This window comes from Sus scrofa, chromosome 1 (assembly GCF_054392235.1).
Source record: "Sus scrofa isolate SSC_HxYL_T2T_F1_AM1 chromosome 1, Sscrofa_HxYL_maternal_Yorkshire_Landrace_v2.0, whole genome shotgun sequence".
Taxonomy (NCBI): domain Eukaryota; kingdom Metazoa; phylum Chordata; class Mammalia; order Artiodactyla; family Suidae; genus Sus; species Sus scrofa.
The window spans coordinates 229200399-229219070 of record NC_139383.1 but is presented as its reverse complement, the minus strand read 5'-3'; the positions used below and the strand labels follow the sequence as shown (position 1 = coordinate 229219070).

Here is an 18672-nt window from a genome sequence, read left to right as displayed (position 1 = left end):
GATAGAGAAGCAAAAGTGAGAATGGATTAGCAGTAACATACCTTTGCTCATTCCTTAAAAGTAATTAAATAAGATTTCTTAAAAATAAAGCAACAAAAATAATACATGAACAGATCACAAAATAGAGAAAATTAATAAGATATGCATGATTCTGCAGTTATGGAGATTTTAAAAAGATGAGAAGAATGGGCAAGATTATTTTTAAATTAATGACTTTTTATTGGCTAATAAAGTAAATTTAGGAAAACAACAGAATACAATAATATACTTAAGTATACTGTTTATTTATGCTTATACCTTTTTTGCTCTAAATTTGGCCCATGAGATCAGATATCAATTCAGTACAGAGCATTCCAATCATTAAGTCAACTATAAACTGCATTACAGCTGCCTGGTATGATTTAGTCTTGTTTTCTTTTTTTCTTTAAAAGTAAAGGTGACATTAAGGTGCCATAAATTTTTATGTCGGTCCATTAAACTCAGTAAAATAACAAAGCAAACAGGCACAGCTGAGTATATATAAACAGGGAACAGTCTAAATACACATTTTTGGGGTTACATGAACAGACAAGACAAAGAGTACTAAAGTAATCACAGGTGTTTGCTGTGTATTTAGGCGATTATAAGTCAGATACAGCAAAAATGCAGTAATCTACACTAATTAACACACTAGGGTTCCCAGAAAGAACTTGGCAATTGTAAACCTACTATCAGATTTTCCTGTTACTTAATTATCATTATGAAATATATTTCCTGACATGAGGTATTACTGTACATATTTATTATAAACTAAATGACTAAACAATACTTCAAAACAACTTTGAGCAAAATGACTATGAATTATACATATCTACAATTAGATGTTGCTAAGATAATTCTACTTACTCCTTTAATTCTTTTCCCCAACTATCTCATCTATATCTAACTTGAGTGACTATCAAGTAAGAAAATTCAAGCTAAACTATAGTAATCTGTGTTCTCTACTCCTCTCCAAACAGGTTATAAGTTAAACTGCGTCTTTGAGAACATGTTATACCACCTCATTTTGACACTAACACAATCGTTTAGGTTCTCTTCATGTCTTGCATTATTACAAGTTTCTCAGCCTCCATACCAGTTCACTGGTATGAATCTGCCTTTGCCACTTATCATTTTAACTTTAAAATCTAAGTCATTTCTTAAAGCCTGTTGTCATATATTATCCAATTATTCACTGAATTATCACAAGTATTAGGTGTCGCACAAAAATTAAATATACATGGTCCACACAGACAAGGAGCTCACACACTATCATGCCCATCATAGCCAGATGCTCCCTTCCTCAAACTCTATACTGGCCCTAAAATGATTGTTTCCCTTGTTTCTTTCTATATTATACAATGACCTTCTTCTCATCTCTGGCACATATAATCAAAATATCTTGGAGTTCCCGTAGTGGCTCAGTGGTTAACGAATCCGACTAGGAACCATGAGGTTACGGGTTCGATCCCTGGCCTTGCTCAGCCCGACTAGGAACCATGAGGTTGTGGGTTCGATCCCTGGCCTTGCTCAGCGGGTTAAGGATCCGGCATTGCCATGAGCTGTGGTGTAAGTCGCAGATGCGGCTCGGATCCCACATTGCTGTGGCTTTGGTGTAGGCTGGCAGTTACAGCTCCGAATCGACCCCTAACCTGGGAACCTCCATATGCCGCGGGAGCAGCTCAAGAAATGGCAAAAAGACAAATATATATATATATATCTTCAGCCTACCCTTCAACATTTAATGAGTCACTATATGTGCTTGGCAATATGCCAAAAGTTGATTAGGTGAGCAAAGCCAAGCAAAAGTTTTTTCACATTTGGGTCCCACCTCACCTGCTTCCATATACAATGCTAACTTTCTCGGTGGCTTTATAATTCTCCTGGTATTCAGGGACCTTTTACGTTTTTCACTCTCATTTTCTCATACTGCACAATAGTAAATAAATCTGGTTGATCTGTCACCATGTCAGATGATCCCTTCTAGCTCCATACTGAGACTCAGGCAAAAGCGGCCATTGCCCTGGGCCTTTCACTTCAGAGAACCCACTTTGGTCCTCTGACCAGGTACTTCTTCATGAAGTGAGAAGTTAGCAGAGCCTGGGGCATCCTCTCTGACTCCTCTGGACTCTTACCACAGCAGCTTCTCAGGACCCCAAATTTCCATGTAGAGGCCTGGAGTATCATCCCCAGGGCACAGAGAGAGATGCAGGTATACCCACCTCTAGGCCCGAAGTGTAGTAAGGAGATAGCTCGCAGGGATGGGCAAGGTTGTTTGGGGAATGGGCATGAGAACATACTATGGCAAAGAATCTAGGCTATGGGGGAAAGGAGGCAGACTACAGGATATGAATGAGGCAACAGCAGGCTGGTTCTCCCTTGGCCCCTATGTTCTAGAACGGAACTCCTAAAAAATATGAAAATTCTAAACGGTCATCCACCTTATTATAAAGCTGTATCACTCAAAGTAGAAGAACACATTCTTACTTACCAGTAGTCTTATCTGTAACATTTAAATATTCAGAAATATAATTAAGTGCATTTCTATTTGTATTCTAGCACCCATTAGTGCTAAAGATAGCCCTGGTTTCTACAACCTATTTCTAGTGATGGGTCACCAGTTCTTTTTTTTTTTTTTTTTTTAAATTTTTTTTAATTTATTTATTTGTTGTTGTTGTTGTTGTTGTTGTTGCTATTTCTTGGGCCGCTCCCGCGGCATATGGAGGTTCCCAGGCTAGGGGTCGAATTGGAGCTGTAGCCACCAGCCTACGCCAGAGCCACAGCAACGCGAGATCCGAGCCGCGTCTGCAACCTACACCACAGCTCACGGCAACGCCGGATCATTAACCCACTGAGCAAGGGCAGGGACCGAACCCGCAACCTCATGGTTCCTAGTCGGATTCGTTAACCACTGCGCCACGACGGGAACTCCGGGTCACCAGTTCTAATCTTCATGATAACCTACCAAATACTAGTATATCAGTAGTGGCAGTAGAAGTAGTAGTAGCAAAAGTGGCATTGATAATACTTCTCACTGAAGGTCCTAGCATAGTACCAGGAATCTAATCTTTATTAAACTCTTTCACACTCTGTTATTTACCACCCAACTAGCTAGTTATCTTCAATTATGCACTCTGAAAGTAACAGAGTGGCAAAAGAAGGATTCTAACCAAGGTTTCTGAATTAATAGCCTAGGTTCTTCACCTATACTTCCTTTCAGATGATTAAAAGATGGTTGCCTGGCTTCAGACCACTCCTTGCTAATCTATACAGATCTGCCAGATTAGTCTCCATAAAAGGACCTCTTTCATCTTAACATTTCATCTGCATCTTAAAATAACAGTTAGTTATGCTCTATCCAGTTAAGTTCCAAATCCTTAGCCTGATTTTTCTTTCCACCCCATCTGTCTGCTTCATTATTTCCTAAAAGAATAAAAAATTTAAAAAAATTTTCAAACTCTTTAAAATCATGCTCTGCCTCTACCTCTCACATGCGTTTAACCCCTTCCCCATATCCTTCACCCAATACACCTTCTAAAAAACTTTTAGGATCCATCTTATGCTTTACCTCCTCCTTAAAGACTTCTCTAACTTCTTAAATCCAGGATCATTTCTCATGACCCCATTTTTCTATATCTCCATAATACTGAGAGTCTCTATTCAGAAAATAAGTAATTAAGCTATGAACTCAGCATGGTGTAAACTACAAAGGATATGACATACCTTATGATGTCAAATCACTTTATGGAGTTAATCATGTTGGAAACTCTGTAAGAGAAACTGCTAAAGTGACTCTAAAGACAAAGCACCTGATAATCTGCCTTGATCATACATTAGCACAGACTTTGGTGTTGAATGTTTAAAGTACAGTAACTACCAGCAGTTCATTTATAATTCACAGACTTTTTTGGCCCCAGAACCCATTTAGATCTTAAATTTTTGACAACCCCAAAGAAATTCTGTTTATGTATTTCTAGTTGTGCAATGGTATATTTTCAACAGCCAGCTTTCCCTCCTTCACCCTCAAAAATGCCAAATTTGTAGCTTATTTCCATGGTGTAAATACTCCAAATGTGGCTAGTTTCAAGCTAGCAATGTCACATCTAAATGAATATTTAAGAAGAGATGAACATTGGCTCTCTCAAGCTGGTTAAGAATGGGCTTCAGTACCTTACTAGTTATGTTTATCCACCTGTCATAATAAAAAATAATATGGAAGGAGGCAGTCCAAGATGGCAGCACAGGAAGATACTGAACTCACCCCCTCCCATGGACAAACCAAGCCCAAGGCTATGTATGAAACAATTCCCTTGGGGGAGGGGGGGAGACCTAAAAACTAGACAAATAACTTCTACATGGCATACAATAAAAAAGTCCTATCAAGACAGGTAGCAGAGGCATTCTCACTGAAATCTAATCCCAGTATGGCAACCCGCAATTGGAAGGGATTTCACAAATCCAGAGCTTCTCCCTGAAGAGTAATGGGGTTCATGCCCCATATCAGGCAAACCAAACCTTAAGACCTGGATTAGGGACAAGCTTACAAAACATCTGGCTTTGAAAACAATGGGGCTCACATCCAGGAGACCCAAAGGGCTGTAGGGACTGAGATATTTCTCTTAAAGGGCTTGAGCACAGACTCACTCACCTTGGGCACCAGCACAAAAGCAGCAGTTTGAAAACATCTAGACTACACGTGAAGAAGAATCATTCACTAGTCTTAGAGCATCTACCATAGGGGCAGAGGCCTGTCGGGATTCTGCAAGAGGACAGAGGAGCTGGCCATTTTTCTGCTCTTTCTCTACCATGACAGTACTTGCTGGTATGCCCTGATCCCGTGCTCTCCTAGAGCCCTGCTAAGGGTGGTGAGCACACCCCAGCCCTGTATGCTCCACTTTCCCACAAAAGCTGGCAGACATGGGCAGTATACACAGGGGACACTCCTTGATAATCTACCTAGCTCTGATGGCCAGAGGCACCATCATTCTTGGGTCCCGCAGGACTGTAACAATTAGAAGTTGTGGCAGACTACCATTCCCAGGGCACTACACAGACAGAAATACACCCCAAATCTTTCAGTGAAAAAGGACAATTTACTTTTTCTGTAACTTTATCTTGAAGGACAGAATTGAGGCTTGACAGACATCTGTAGACTACAAAGCTGTTCTCGGAATGTAGGCTGGGGGACACCATCTTTGTTCTATCCCTTGGCCTTGCTAGAGCTCTCTAGTACCTTCCAGAAGAGATTTTAAACATGACTGAAGACCCAGTTTTTGCACCTCTTTGCCAAAGGACACCTCCAGATCCCAGTAGAGTTCATGATTGCAGTCCCACAGGACTATATATATTCGCATCCCTTAAATATGTCTGAGGGTCTGGCTTCTCATCAACCTGAAGCTAGATGCTGACTGAGAAATTTCCCTTTGGAACATTGATAGATTTGAGGCACATTCTTAAAAACTGGGAACTATCAGGAATAAATCAGGCTGCTTAGACAATCACAAAGGTTCCAGAAACAACCAAGACCTAGGGTAAGGTTGAAAGATAAGGTTCATCTCCTAAAATAAGGCCATTCAGTCAAGACCAGGAAGGTAGCTGTTTCACCTAATATGTAGAAACAAACAGAGATTCAGGCAAAATGAGGAAAGAGAGGAACATGTTCCAAAGGAAAGAACAAGATAAAGCATGAAAAAAAAAACCTTTAATTAAATGGAGATAAATAATTTGCTTGATAAAGAATCATCAAGAGGAGTTCTCATCATGGCTCAGTGGTTAACGAATCTGACTAGGAACCATAAGGTTGTAGGTTCGAACCCTGGCCTTGCTCAGTGGGTCAAGGATCTGGCATTGCCATGAGCTGTGGTGTAGGTTGCAGATGGATCTGGCATTGCTGTGGCTCTGGCATAGGCCAGAGGCTACAGCCCTGATTAGACCCCTAGCCTGGGAGCTTCCATATGATGCGGGAGCAGCCCTAGAAAAGGCAAAAAGCCAAAAAAAAAAAAAAAAGAATCATAAAGAAAGAGTCATGAGAGTTGCTGTGGCATAGCGGTTTAAGGATCCAGTATTGTCTCCAGAGGAGCTTGGGTCACTGCTGAGGTGTGGGTTTACTCTCTGGCCCAGCACAGTGGGTTAAGGATACAGCATTGCCACGGCTGTGCTATAGGTCATAGCTATTTGATCCCTAGCCTGAGAATTTCCACATGCCTCGAATGTAGCCAAAACATAATAATAATAATAACAGTAATAAAAATGTTCATTGAACTTGGGAGAATGGATGAACACAGTGATAACTTCAACAAACAGATAGGAAATATAAGAAAATACCTAACAGAAGTCAAAGAGCAGAATAATAGGATAACTGAATTGAAAAATATACTACAGAGATTCAAAGAGACTAGATAAGGCAAAGAAAGAATAAGTGATCTAAAAGAGATGCCAATAAAACTCATACAGAGAATCAAAAAGAAGAATTATTAAAAGTGTAAATACCTTAAGAGACCAATGGGACAATATCAAGTAGATAATCATTTGCAATTAAGGGATCCCAGAGGGAGAAAAGAGAAGGAGACAGAAAACTTATATCAAAAAATACTGGCTGACAAATTCCCTAAGCTGGGAAAGAATCAGAAACATAGGTCCAGGAAGCCTAGAAAGTTCCAGAAAAGATGAACCCAAAAAGATACACACCAAGACATATTACAATCAAAATGTCAAAAGTTAAAGACATAGAGGAAATCTTAAAAGCAGCAAGAAAAAAAGAACTTGTTATGTCCAAGGGAACCTCCATAAGACTAACAGCAGAATTTAGCAGAAACTTTGCAGGCCAAGAGCGCTGAATGAAAAAAACTTCCAACCAAGAATACTCCACATGGCAAGATTATCATTCAGAATTGAAGAAGAAATAAAGAGTTTTCCAGACAAGCAAACTAAAGGAGTTATCACCACCAAATCAGCCTTCAAGGGAATGTTAAAGGTACTTGTTTAAGCTGAAAAGAAAGAGCATTAATTAGTAACAACAAAAACATATGAACATATAAATCTCACTGGTAAAAGTAAATACATTATAAGGGTAGTGGATTAATCACTTATATAGCTAATATAAATTTTAAAAGACAAAAATAAAAATAATTATAACTAAAATAATCAGTTAAGAGGTATACAAAATAAAAAGATATAAAAGATGCCATTGAAAACATAAAGCCTGGGGGAATGGGTAAAAAACGTAGTTTTAGAATGTACTCAAACTCAAGTTGCTATCAAGTTAGAATATTATTACATAGGCTGTTTTTGTGAGCCTCATAGTAGCTACAAAGCAAAATCCTATGGTAGATACAAAAAATGAGAAAGGAATCTAAACACAACACTAAAGAAAGTCATCAAACCTCAAGAGAATAAAGCAAGAGAAAAGAAACAGGGAAGAATTACAAAACAGCCATAAAACAATTAACAAAAAAGACAGTAAGTACATACCTATCAATAACTACTTAAAACATACATGAACTAAATGCTCTAATCAAAAGACACAGGGTGGCTGAATAGAAACATCAACAAGACCCTCTGTATGCTGCCTTCAAGAGACTCACTTCAGATATAAGGACACAAAGACAAAGAAAGTGAAGGGATGGGAAAAAAAATGTTTCCTGAAAATGGAAACCAAAAGAAAGCTGGGATAGCTATATTTATCCCAGAAAAAACTAGACTTTAAAACAACTACTATAATAAAAGCCAAAGAGGGCATTACATAATGATAAAGGGGTCAATCCAAAGAGAAGATATAATATTTACAAGTATATATGCACACAACATAGGAACACCAAAATATAACATAAATAGTAACATACCTAAAGAGAGAAAGTGATGGAAATAAAATAATAGCATAGAACTTTAATAACCCACTTACATGAATGAATAGATCATCCACATAGAAATCAATAACTATTGTAAGAAGAAAACTGGAAAAATCATAAATATGTGGAGATTAAACAACATGCAACTGAAAAATCAATGGGTCAATTAAGAAATCAAAAGAAAAATTTAAAAAAAAAAACCTTAAGACAAAGAAAATGGAAAAACACAGCTTACCAAAAATATATGGGATGCAGCAAAAACAATTCTAAGTACAGTGATAGAGGTATATACTTCAAGAAAAAAGAAAAGTCTCAAACAATCTAACTTAACACCTAAAGGAACTAGAAAAAGTAGGACAAAGCCCAGAATAAGTTGAAAGAAAGAAATTACAATGAAAGCAGAAATAAATAAAGGGAGGATAAAAGGACAATAGCCTTTGAAACTAAGAACTGGTTCTTTGAAAAAAAAATTGACAACTATTAGCTGAAATCTCCAAGAAAAACAAAGAGAGGGCTCAAATAAATAGATTCAGAAATAAAAGAGGAAATGACACAACTGATAAACAGAAATATAAGGGCTCATAAGAGGACTACTAAGAACAATTATACATCAATAAACTGGACAACCTAAAGGAAATGGATAAATTCCTTGTGACATATAATCTTCCAAGAGTGAATCAGGAAGAAATAAAAAATCTGAATGGACCAATTACTAGTAAGAAAATTCAATCAGTAATCAAAACTCCCTAAAAAACAAAAGTCCAGGACTACATGGCCTAACTGGTGAACTCTATCAATCATTTAAAGAAGATTTAATAACTATCCTCCTCAAACTGTTCCCAAAAATTGAAGAAAAAACACTGCCAAACTAATCTTATGAGGTAAACATTACCCTGATACCAAAGCCAAACAAGGAAATAACAAAAAAAGAAAATGATAAGCCAATATTCCTGATGAACATAGATGAAAAAATCTTCAACAAAAGATTACCAAAATTAATTCAAGAATACATTAAAAAGATCATACACCATCATCATAGGATTTATTCCAGAGATGCAAAGATGGTTCAACTTCTGAAAATCAATCACTGTAATACACAACATTACTAAAATGAAGAATAAAAATCACATGATCTTCTCAACAAATGCAGAAAAAAGCTCTTGACAAAATTCAACATCCATTTATGATTAAAAAAAAAAAAAAAAAAAACCTTAACAAAAGTGGTATGGAGGGAATTTACCCCAACATAATAAAAGCTATATATAAGAAGCCCATAACTAACATCATACTCAAGGGTGAAAAGCTGAAAGCTTTTCCTCTAAGATGATGAACAAGACAAGATGTTCACTCTCACCACTTTTATTCAACAAAGTATCAGAAGTCCTAGCCAGAGCAATTAGGCATGAAAAAAAAAATAAGTAAATGGCATACAAATTGGAAAGAAGTAAAACTGTCACTATTTGAGGACAACATGACTTTATATTTACATAACCCAAAAGACTCCATCAAAATACTGTTAGAATTTTTAAAATATTTCACTAAAATGGCAAGGCACAAAATCAACATACAAAAATCTGCTGTATTTCTATACACTAACAATGAATTATCTGAAAAAAAATTAAGAAAACAAAACTTTACAATTACATCAAAAAAGAATAAAATGAGTAGGAATAAATTCCATAAAAGAGCTTAAAGACTTCTACACTAATAATTCCAAGATACTGATGAAAGATCTTGATGAAAGAAGTTAAAGAAGATACAAATAAATAGGATATTCCATGCTCATAGACTAGAAGAATTGATATTTAAAGCTATCCATATTACCTAAAGCATTCTACAAATTCAGTGCAATGCCTATCAAAATACCAAAGGCCTTTTTCATAGACATAAAACAAAAAAATCCAAAAAAAATTGTACAAAACCACAAAAGACCCTGAGTAGCCAAAGCAATCTATAGGAAGAAGAACAAAGCTAGAGGCATCATGCTTGCTGATTTCAAACTATATTACAAAGCCCTACTAAATAAAACAGTATGGTACTGACATAAAAACAGACATAGCAATCAGTGGAACAGAATAGAGGGCACAGAAACAAACCCATTCCCACACATAGTTAATTAATTTACAACAAAGGTGGCAAGAATATATAGGAGAAAGGACAATCTCTTTAATAAACTATGTTGGTAAGTTTGGACAGCCACATGCAAAAGAATGAAAACCTAACTACTATCTTACACCATACTTAAAAATTAACTCAAAATAGATTAAAAAGCATAAGACCTGAAACCATAAAACTTTTAGAGGAAAACATGGATGACATCAGTCTTGGCAAAGATTTTTGAAATCTAACTCCAGATGTTAAGGCAACAAAAAAAAGAAATAAGCAAGTGAGACTACATAAACAAGATTCTACACAGCAAAGGAAACCATCAACAAAATGAAAAGGCAACTGAATGTAGAAAAATATTTGTAAGTCATATATCCAATAGGGGTTAATATCCAAAATATATAAAACACTCATACAACTCAACAGCTTTAAAAAAAAAAAAAAACATAAATTAATGAATCCAGAGTTAAAATGGGCCTCTGACCATCAAAATAGACATTCTTCCAAAGAAGACATACAGATGGCCAATAGGCACATAAAAAGATGCTCAACATCACTAATCATCAGGGAAATGCAAATCAAAACCACAAGGAGATATCACCTCACAACTGTTAGAATGTCTACCAAAAAGACAAGAAATAACATGTTGGCAACAACATGGAGGAACGGGAACTTAGTAGGAATGTAATTGGTGCAGCCAGCTCCTCAAAAAGATTAAAAATAGAACTACTTTATGATCCAGCAATTCTACTTCTGGTTATTTAATTTAAAAAATTTAAAAAAATAAAAAAAAAACAAAAACACTAACTTGAAAAGATATATTCACTCCCGTTTATCACAGTATTATTTACAGTAGCGCAGGTATAGAAACATTAAGTGTCTATCAATGGATGAATGGATAAAGCAAATATAGTATATATAGACAATAGAATACTATTCAGCCACAAAAAAAGAATGAAATCTTGCCTTTTGCAAGAACATAAATGGGCCTTGAGGGCATTATGCTAAGTAAAATAAGTCTAACACAGAAAGATATACTGTATAATCTCATGTGTAATCTAGAAAACAAAACTTATATCAAAAAACAAAAAAACAAAAAACCAAAAAACAGAATGGTGGTTGCCAAGAAGGAGGGAGAGTGAAGGTGGGCAAGTGGGAGAAGTGGTTAAAAGGTACAAACTTAAATTTTAAAATAAATTAAAAAATAATAAGCTGGGGGAGGAATGGGTTGAGAGCCTGGGATTAGCAAATGCAAGCTGTTATATATATGTGTAACTAAATCACTTTGCTGTATACCAGAAACTAACAAAACACTGTAAACCAACACTACTTCAATGAAATAAATTAAAAAAAAAATAAAGTGGACCAAAGTAAAAAAAAAAAAAAAAAATTCATGGGAATAAAATGTACAAACAGTGATTATAGTCAATAATATTGTAGTACATATTTGAAGGCTGTCAAGAAAGCAAATCTTAAAAGTTCTGATCACAAGGGGAAAATAAAAGAAAAAAATTTGTAACTCTGTATGTGACAGATGGTAACCAGACTTACTATAGTGATCATTTTGTAGTGTATACAAAAACCAAATCATTATGTTGTACACCTAAAACTAATATAATGTTATCTGTTAATTATACTTGAATAAAAAAAGAAAACAGAGAAATGTAATAAATATTTACTAATTTTAAAATGACAATAAACCATTGTATCTTAACAGTCTTATTTTTATGAAATATATCTAAATTTCCAAAAAATTTAATGAGAAGAGTAGGATTACTTTAATTTTTATAAACTTCTTTAACATATTAATAGAAGACAGTTGGTTTCTTAGATCTACTTCTGCATTCAATTTACTGTTTTGCTTGAAATACATGAAGTAAATGTAGCCTCACATAGATATTTAGTTGAAAAGGGAGGACCTCCCAGGGCTGGTGACCCCGAGGGTCCGCCATTCACACTGTGAACAGCATTCATATAGAGTATACATTTTGCATAAAAGACTTTGGTGTAACCTTACCAATAGTGAGAGGCTACACAAGTTTGGTAGTTTAGTTTTTCTCACCTAGAATTTATCTCAATATGAATAATTCTAACTTTAGACTGCACTGAAATTAAAGTTTATGCTATTCTGTGTATTTACATATACATACATATAAAAATGTACATGTATACATACTATATTCCCCCAATTCAACACCTCAAAGGGCTAAGACCATCAAAGAAAAAAAATGTTAACTACAAAGTAAAAACTTCATTTTCAGGAAAAAAAATTATGCAGAGAATATTTACGAAGCTCATGTATGAATCTTCACTGAGCTGGACAGAATTTTCAATTAAGCACAAAAGGTGCAATTATGTTCTACATTTTCACAGGTGGACAATGGCACAATATATACAAGATGATAAATCAGAGCTACATATTCACTGATGCCCAAAAAACTGCTTTCATCAGAACAGGATTATATTTTCTTTAACTCTTAAATTTTAAATTTCCCAATGTAATGTTTTCAGCAATACTTCTTCAAACTGGCATTATTAAACAATATAAGCACATAAGTCATACTCAAGAAAAAATTTATTAATTTAAAATCTGCATAACTACAGGTAATAGCCAGTGGTTTTTTCTGAAAAACTTTATTTTCTTAACATTAAGTGCTATTTTCCCTTGGCTCTAAGTATGCAGCCTGGTATTCTTTTCCCTTTCAAAATATCAAGGTAAAGTTAAGTATGTTCTGGACCTCCTCCTTTACGTAAGCTTAGGCTGGAATTACCTTATATAAAAAAGTGAAATGGGATAGCCATTGCTTAAATCAGTTTAATCCCACTAGCTACTTCAAACTGTTATATTTCAAAACACTTCTAACTTTTGTAGATATTATCTTCTCATTAAACTAATGCCTTTATAATCCCTTTAGCAATAGCAGTGTGTATTTAAATTTAAACTATATTTTGTAAACCAAGGGTGAGCATATTGAACTTTCAAGGGTAGGCCAAAAAGTACCAAAGGTGATCAGATTTGTATGGGACTCCATTGGTGCCTTATTTCCCAGCAGAAGCTACTAATATTCATTTTCAGTTATCTTTTATCAACACTGTGAGGTGCTAACATAAGGCTGGGCAGTTTACTCACTTCTGGTCTTACAGATTTTTAATGTGAAAAAAAAACTGGAGAAAGGATAAATATTTAAATAATATAAGGATCACCATCTACATTTACTAAAATAAATTTGCCTTATTCTTTAAATTCTACCTTTTGTCAGGATAATAAGTATTTCATCTGTTTAGTGTGTATTTACCTTATCAATTATTGCTCTGTAATCTTTAAAGATCCTGGCCCAATATTTGAATCTGTCAACAAGAAGTCACTTCTTAATTAAAGAATTTCTACTAATGCTGAAAATGACTTGATATATAGTACATAATGGCCCTCTTTGAAAATCATTTTGTTTCTGATTATACCCAGTTTTATGTTACTATTTTCAGTTGTAACTCTTTCCTGTAAAACCCTCATCACATCCTACCACAAGGAGTAAGCTAGAGAGATAATGATAGCTACCAGTTTGAGGGCTAATTCTAGACTTTCATGCTAAGTTCTCTAGACACTTATCTTGTTTGATCTTTCACTTTTTTCATTTTATAACCCAACTGAATATGTAATATCCTCATATTTACATAAAAAAAATCTGAGTTTAAAATAGTTAGGAATTTAAGGATAATTAGCTATCAAATGACAAAGCCAGGATTTGAATTCAGTTCTATTTTACTTTTCAAAAGACTAGGACTTAACGTCTCTCCCTAACAATTCTGTAAGTTGGCAAAGTTCATGCAACATGCATCAGCTATTTTTTTAAAGCTAAAGATATAGGTAGTCATGGATATTTGTGTACATACAATTCACCTACATGTGACTCACATAGCATAATTTGGGTCTTTGTGAAAATTTAACAGTTCCATGCAAGTATGACAACAGACTTCTATTAATATTGTGACAATCCTGACAAAAATCTATACTCAAGGTTAGTTGAGAGAGGTAATCATCCCACAAATCTGCTTCATACTGAACCAGCATTTGTGTCCTCAAAAGTGAGCTGTGCATTTCATACTCAGGATGAACTACAGTGTATATCCATACCTCACGATGCAAAAGAGGACAAAGTAATTAACTATAAGAATGTGAGGCAGGCTGGGCTACTTAACTGCCCAACTACAATTCTGAATAATTGACAGGCACGACTGTTCTATAAAGTGATATATGAGTCACTGTGTAAAATATAGGTGGAAAAAAAGTAAACTTCAGAAATAACATTGATGGTAAAAAGAGCCACATAATAAACTGTTCTCTAAAAAGCAGGTAATTCAATGTTGTGATGCCTAAATTCAAATATTGAACTCACTGTGGCTCTACTGGATTACTAAGGGATAAAGAACATTAAAAATATTTCCGATACTGATAATCTAAAGGTAAAAATTTCAAATATTTTAAGTTCTGCTTCATAAAGGTAATATTTACATTGAATCGGGATGCTAATTCATCAGTTAGCAGAAAAAAGCTTCTCTGGTGATGCCATGCTGATCCCTAGATTTATGACACCTCATAATAACATCCTCTAGTGGGCTAGTATAATATTAGGTGGGTGTATTAAAATATCTCAATGGGAAAATGCCACTGTTGGTAAGCTATTATTATAGAAATGCAAAAAAGCATACCACTTAATCAGTGATAAACACTACTACTTAAAGAAAATTTATTGTTAAAAAAAAATAGTTTATAGTATACCATTTACTTGTTCTATGCCATGTGCTTAAAAGCTTGATTTTACCTTTAGCTGAAACTGTGTATTTTCTAATCTGTTTAGGGCAGCTGTCAAGTAATCAGAGTAAGTGGTGCCATTTTAATAAGGAAGTCTTTTAATGAAATATAATAGGTCACAAATACCTAATTTCTGCTCTTTACTGTAATTGCCAGTATGTACTGTAACTGCCACTTTAACAATCTTTTCCAAATGCTGACACAAAAGATGAACAAATCAAGGGTATTAGCATGTGTGTATATTTACAGCTTATTGCTGTCAAAGGCTGTAGTTCCACTCCAACTCCAGCAGCTATATGAGGATCTCTTTCTTTTGATGGAAGCATCCTGTTTCAGGTTGTGAATGTATCTGAATTAAGCTCTTTTTCATGGCTATGTAAGCAAACACATACTAAAGGACACACAGGAGAAATGTTAACAAAGTTACAGCACAATATTACACCTTTGGGAATATCACAGACACTGTTACTGTGGAGGACTGTACATTTTACCATTTTATTCTTCAATAAATTGCTCCATTAGTTATCAGCTCATAATTTCAAAAAAATACTATTTGTAGATAGTTCAAATAGTGTGTTTTGCTAGATAAATTTTTAAAGTTTATTATAAGCTCAGTGATATATACACATCCACTTAAATTACATACATAAAACTAAAGAGGTGCTACAAAATTAGAGGATCCACAAAAGAAAACACAAATATTATGACTTTCATTTTTACAAAGAATTCATTATGACTATTTTGCTACTGTCCACTTATACGATTTTTTAAAAAAGGGTTTTTTTAAAAAAAAAAAAATACTTCCCTGAAAACGGCTTCACTTTGATAATCCGTTTGCTTTTCTGTCTTATTTTAAGCATACCATTTTTTAATTTAATAGCTTTTTAAATTTGGTATTATTATTGCTATTTTGATACCAGAAGTCTTGTGTAAAAATAGTAGTAGTTTTATAAGAAGTTTGCCCATTTTTGAAAAGTTAAGTTTCCCCAAATCAAACTAGCTTACTGTGAAAAGAAAACCATGACAACTGTTTGTACCTCTTGCTTTATTATTACATCCGGGCTGGTCACTCTTAGAAATTCAATCTATTATGGTTGCTAGGAGTCTGTTGCTGTGCAACCTAGAAGGGTATGCTGTGCTTTCAGGCTAAGGAGTACTAATAAACCTGTAGGCTTCCCTCTATGGGTCTGACCAGTGTGTTTAAAGGGCTTAATACTTTTCAAGAGTGATTGGACCACAATTCATGACACATCCTATTAAAAACAAGTCACACTGAGAGATTTCTAACAAAGGGACAAAATGCTAAACATACACAAATATTCAAAATGTATCCTCAGAATCCCTAACTAATTTGGTAAAACAAACAAAGAACAGATTATGACCTACATTTCAATTACACCATCTACCATCCCCAAGTTTCTATTTCCACAGTCTCCTAAAAGGTTAGAATTGATATAAATGAACTAAGAAAGTTTCAAGGAAAAAAAAAAAAAAGTATTAACTACCTTCAACTTTTTGATTTAAAAAAAGAAAAAGTATGGTACTTACTTTAACTACAGTAGTGGTTAACTATAGTAGAAACATAAACTACAGTAGTAGAAAAATAAATTAAACCTGGGAACAAAAAATGAAGTTAGCAAAACGAAAAGCACTTTTCTAACAACAACAACAAAAAATCATGAAGTAAAGAAATTTAAAAAATTGTTTTATTATAAAAATAGATTTTTTCATCCCTTTTGATTAGTAATGATTTTATATTATTTTAAAATCTATTATTTGATAACTTTAAAGATTAACAATCAATACATTATTTACATAAGTTCATTACAATTAGTTTTACTCAAATGTAAATGAGAACAAAAGAGAAAAATAGTCTATCAATAAAATACTGCTAAACAAATTATATGAAACAATTTGAAAAGTGGGCAAGAAAGAGGACTTCTAACTTCTTTAAAAGAATAAATTGTATTGACTTATATTTAGTTATGTATGATAGGCCTTTTTTATAAAGTATCTGAAGACAAATATAGATGAAGGTACACTATCATAAAATACCAAAAGACCACAAAGATAAAAATAATATATGATTTTATGATAATCATTTTAACTATGAAAATTTTTTATCCAGAACTTTCCAAGGATATATATACTAATACTGCCTGTAACTTTTGAAAGTTAAAAATAATTTTTTTAAAAAGCCAAGTAACATCTTTACCTTCACAGCAACATTTGACCCTTATATCTAACTACTCTGAACTGGGAGCACTTTTTAAAATAATCTGTCAACTCTACTACCTTATTCTTTCCTATAGAGTCAGGATTATCTGTCCTTCAATTGTTTCTATTTCTTCTCATTATATACCATAGAAAACAGAATAAAGGAAATTAGCTATTTCCCTAAAAGGACTAAGAAACTAAACAGAGGAATGCAAAACAACTATCCAAAAAAGACAAGGAATTCAATAACAAGAGAGCTGAAGCAGGCTGAGAGGTGCAAAGGCAGTATCTGACCAAAAACTTAGGTTGAGACAGGAAGAAAATCGGTTGTCTAAGAAGGTTTAGAACTCAAACAGCCTGGAAATAAAACCAAGCAGGGCAGAACAGAACACATACGGGAGAAATGGGCAGAAAGGTAGATACAGTGAGAGAGACAAGAATAGAACAAGGGAATAATTGAAAGAAAATGTGCAGAAGGGAACGTGAGGATTCAACTTACAGATAGAGGAAAAAGGGAAAAAAACACCAATATGAAATTTTTTCTTTTCCTTGATCCAGCCATACTTAAGAAGGCATGTAACAATGCAGAACACATGCAGTGATATCAGTAACAACTGTGATGTAAATTACCAAGTGGTTAGTAATTTGAAGATTCAGCTTAATTTCACAATGAAGTAATTTCAAAACTTTCCAATTCTCGTTTAGGGTAAGAAAAATTTAACTTAATTCTAAAGCTGCAGGGCCTAATATATGAAAACCTTTTTAAAGTAATGAAAACTGATTTTTTCCAAACAAGAACAAAACATTAAAACATACACACTACATATATATATACACAGTAGTCAATAAAGTCAGATTCTACCTATGAGTTTACCATTCCCCAAGGGCCTGTGTTGGGCAAATATGTTAAATTTTAAAGCAGTTATTTAATAGTTTATCAGTTACCAGTCAAATGTGTTATATAATGCTAAAAGAATCTGCTCTGAGATAATCAAGGTTCTAAACTGGCTACATTAATACTTAGGATCCTATCAGGCATTATTAACTAAAAGGCAATAGGGAAAAATGAAGAATAAAAAAAAAATTTAAAATAAGAATGGATATCTTATAGTAGAAGTGTTGTTAGAAAAGAGCCTTCTGGTGTTTACCAGGGTTTTATGTACTTAAAGTTACAAAACGACAATGAAGTGTGGCTTTCTAATAAGAAACCAGGAGCATGCAACACCCTATCACACTTGATTCATTTCCACATACCCATCTTCTAAAAAAAAAGATCCTCAATTAAGTGTTGCTGAATAAAACTGAATTCCAAATTTTTAAAACTTTCATAAGCATTTATTAAGAATTATAGGTTCTTCAATAAATCACATAACTAAGGTTGGTAGCCAATGACTGACAGTTTAGAATTCTTTTTATGAAATAATTATGAGAGCCCTAAATATATGACTCTTCCTGCTTCCCCAAAATATGTATTTTCAAATTTTTTAGCCAAGGTCAAAGGGATGTTGATGTATAAAGGAAAAGGTATTTTTTTAATATCAAAGTTTATATATAAAAGAAATGTGATCTATCACCTGATTAGAAGTGCTATCAGTTAAAAACATATTTTAAAACCACTTAAAAACCACTTTTACTTTTTAACAACTACTACTACTCACTTTGATCATTTCAAAA

General features: G+C 34.1%; 1 protein-coding gene across 18 annotated transcripts in view; it reads right to left on the bottom strand.

The window, feature by feature from the left end:
• The window catches only part of RFX3 (regulatory factor X3), a 306998-nt gene that overhangs the window by 267657 nt on the left and 20669 nt on the right, over positions 1 to 18672 (bottom strand). For 6 of the 18 annotated variants that reach the window (XM_021064169.2, XM_021064230.2, XM_084986800.1 and 3 more), the window contains exon 2: positions 16330 to 16395. The exons of 11 other annotated variants lie outside the window; for them this stretch is intronic. The gene's annotated coding sequence lies outside the window, so the exon portion shown is untranslated. Of the gene's footprint in view, positions 1 to 2240; positions 2437 to 16329; positions 16396 to 18672 lie in introns of those variants that run through there. One more of the 18 variants, XM_084986721.1, reaches the window with a different exon arrangement.